A 3,355-nucleotide genomic window follows, 5' to 3' on the forward strand; every position below is an offset into this window, starting at 1 on the left:
ACACACACACACTCAGATGCACAGACACATATATATCCTAAGGCAATTAGAAGCAAAAATGGAATTGGCCTCTTATATAGTCAACCTTGTGCAACAACAAGGCAAGAAGTAGTGAGAAGACAGGGCATATTCTAGTAAGTGGGCTTAATATTTTTAGTAAAATTTACCAAAATTCATAAGGCTGTATTAGTTTATTTTCTGTTGTTATTATTGAATACCTGAGACTGCATCACTTATAAAGAAAAGAAATTTATTTCTTACAATTCTGGAGGCTGGGAAGTCCAAAAGCATGGCACTGGCCTCTGGTAGGGCCTTCGTGCTGTGTAGAAGGCATCACATGCAGAGTGGCCAAGACTATCTCTGTCAGCTCAGGCCTCTCTTCTTCTTCTTATAAAGCCACCAGTCACATCATGGGGGCCCCACTGTGACGACTTTATCTAACCCTAACAACCCCGCAAGGCCCTACTTCTTGTCAACATAAGAATTTGGGGGTTATATTTCCAACACATGAAATTTAGGGAGTGCATTCAAACCATAGCACTGTCTAAGAAATCTGAAATACTCATTTAAAGATGGAAAAGTTGAAGCTAGGAGAAGAGACTTGGCCCAGATATAATGGGTTTTCAGACTTACAGAAAGGGGCTCTTTAGATGGGACTACATTGTATTAAAAGAGGTTGCTGCTGCTTCTCCATTGTCATTAATCTTTTCATCTTCTTATTCCTCTTAGCAAAGTCGGGGCATAACATATTATCTTCTACGCCTGGGGATGGGAAAATGCAGGCAGGAAACAAGAAGAGAGAAATCGTCCTCCTGTAAGTGGTAGGCACCCAGGCCTGACCTGCATGAAACTGCAGGCGTACCCAGCCCTTTGTGTCTGCTGAGAGACATCTGCCATGGACCACACACCACCTGACACCAGAGGCTTGCATCAAAAAGGCCTCAACAGAAACAGGAATGGAACATGAATTTACAGTCTTCAGCTGAACAGCTCTTGCAGCAATTCTTGCCCATGATGCCAACATGGCTCCCTGTGCTGAAATTATCACTTCAACTGTATTAGTCTCTTCTGTTCTTTCATTCGTCTCATAACTTTTCTGAAGCCCCTTGCTCTCTCGGTCACTGCCTTGTGTTTCCTCGAACATCGCTGTAATCTGGTCTCTTGTGACGTTACAGGCATATCTTGCTGTTGTTCAGGGTAAGCATGCCTGCGGAGCCTCAGATAAACTTTTATTTTCCTGCCATTAGTAGTCAAACCAAGTTTGTTGACAGCAGTCCCGCGAAGTGTCCCGACACACCTTACTAATGGGAGGCAAAGTGGCCGGCAAGGGAAGGGCTGGTATTTTGCATCCAGCTTTTGGTGGAGCTGTAAATTGTTCATTTGTTTGAAGTAGATGACCTTGATTGTATTTCTTAGGCTTCTCCAGTGTGACAGCAGAAGTTGAAGAAACACTTGGGTTCCGTTTGTTCCATATTTGGGTCATCTTTAACTGGCACCCATGTCAAAATCACACTTTCCTCATCAGCTACTTTCCCCCTCAAAGAAATTCTTCTTGCTGCTATCCAAATTTGAGTCTGACCTATTCAGCAACACCCCTGTCTTGTCCATTCGGTGATACGATTTTTAAAAATCAGTCTGTGTGTGATGGCTCATGCCTGTAATCCCAGCAGTCTGGGAGACCCAGGCAGGTGGATTGCTTGAGTCCAGGAGTTCAAGATCAGCTTGGGAAACATGGCAAGACTCCCGTCTCTACCAAAAAAATACAAAACGTAGGCAGGCGTTGTGGCACGTGCCTGTAATGCCACCTACTAGGGAGGGTGTAACTTTTTTTTTTTTTTTTACCCTGGCCAGCAAAACGTATTTCAGCTGGCTCAAGTATTTTCTAGGCATTGTTCCCCTCTCTCCAGCTTCCCATTATTGTAGGTGAGAAGCGTGACACTGTCTCTTTTCTGTTTCTTGGTAATTAATGTTTTTTCTTTGTATTAAAGGGTGCAAAAGTTTCTCTTTTTACCTGCTCTTCAAGAATTTAATTTGGATGGGTTTAAGTATGTGACTTTCAGGAGCCCCACGAGTTCGTTTTAAACCTCTGATCCAAGTCTTTTTCACTCAAAGAAGTTACCTTCTATCATTTGTTTAATGATTCTCTCTTTCCTGTGTTCATTTTTCTCTTTCTTATAACTCCTATTGGGTCTACTGGATCGAGACTCCTAGTCTCCTCTTTTGTCCTTATGATTTCCATCTCTGTGTTTTTGTTCTATATTTGGAATATTCTTGCACTTGGCCTTCTCAGCCTGCTTTAATGTGTCCAATGAGTGTTTTAGTCAAAGCTCCAGGAAGTCTGTGTTTCTTTGTTTTTGTTTGTTTGTTTGTTTGGGATCCTGTGGTTGAATGTCCTTCTTCCACTTCTGCCCTGGCTGTCTATTCCGGCAGTGTGATTTCCACGAAGGGCTGTTCGACAGATGCTTCCTCTCCCTCTCTCTGCCCACTGAGGCCCTGTAGGTGCAGAGTTGTTTTTTTATATCTGTTCTTTGAAGTTAAAGGCCAGCTTCTGGGGGTTCTTTCAGTGATCACAGTCCTGTGAGTGGTGGGAGGGATGGCCCCTGTGGGACATCAGTGTAGCTGGATATAAGGGGTCAGTCCCAATTAAGGCATGGGAAGCAAGGAGGCCTCTCAGTCCCACCACGTCCCCATGTTCAGCTTCTCCTCAGCAACCTGGGACCAAGAAAGCCCATTCATGAATGTCAAGGTAGCCCTTTCCATGGGTCCACGAATCTAAAGGAACCAAGCGCAGGGCTCACCACAATTACAGCCTCTCCCCAAGCTTTCCACCCACTGATTCACAGGGGAGAAATCTTCTCGGCTGTCTTCACCAGGCCAAAATTTGAGTAGAGGGCAGACAGGGCACCATCTAATGAAAATCTCTATCTCACCTCAACCCTTTCAAAGAAATCCAGGAGACCGTGGATCTACTGTCCCTGGCGAATGCCTCCTTAACTTCTGAGATGGTTTAACTCTTTGTTCTGCACATCTGATTTCTTTGGATGAGTCCTTCAAAGTTACGTGCATTAATGACAGACCCTTGAATAAGTAGATTCACTTTAAAATTGTGTTTATTGGGGAAAAAACTGGGTGAAAAAGGTGAGATTACAAAGCATGTGTGTGTGTGTGTGTGTGTGTCTATCCCCCCCCAACACACAGATATATCACATATACTCAGAAAATTGTTGGCATGGACAAACACCAAATTGTCACCTGTAGATGATGAAGTTGTAAGTACTTTTATTGTCTGCCTTTTTCTTATCTAACTTGCGTAATATTTCTTGTTTATGAAACATAAAAGACCCTGTTCAATTGT

At 43.4% G+C, this 3,355-nt stretch overlaps 1 pseudogene; it reads right to left on the bottom strand.

The window, feature by feature from the left end:
* Nucleotides 1–646: 646 nt before the first annotated feature.
* On the bottom strand, nucleotides 647–1,608 carry LOC111544236 (annotated as a pseudogene).
* Between the last annotated feature and the right edge of the window lie 1,747 nt (nucleotides 1,609–3,355).

This window comes from Piliocolobus tephrosceles, chromosome 2 (assembly GCF_002776525.5).
Source record: "Piliocolobus tephrosceles isolate RC106 chromosome 2, ASM277652v3, whole genome shotgun sequence".
Classification (NCBI taxonomy): Eukaryota; Metazoa; Chordata; class Mammalia; order Primates; family Cercopithecidae; genus Piliocolobus; species Piliocolobus tephrosceles.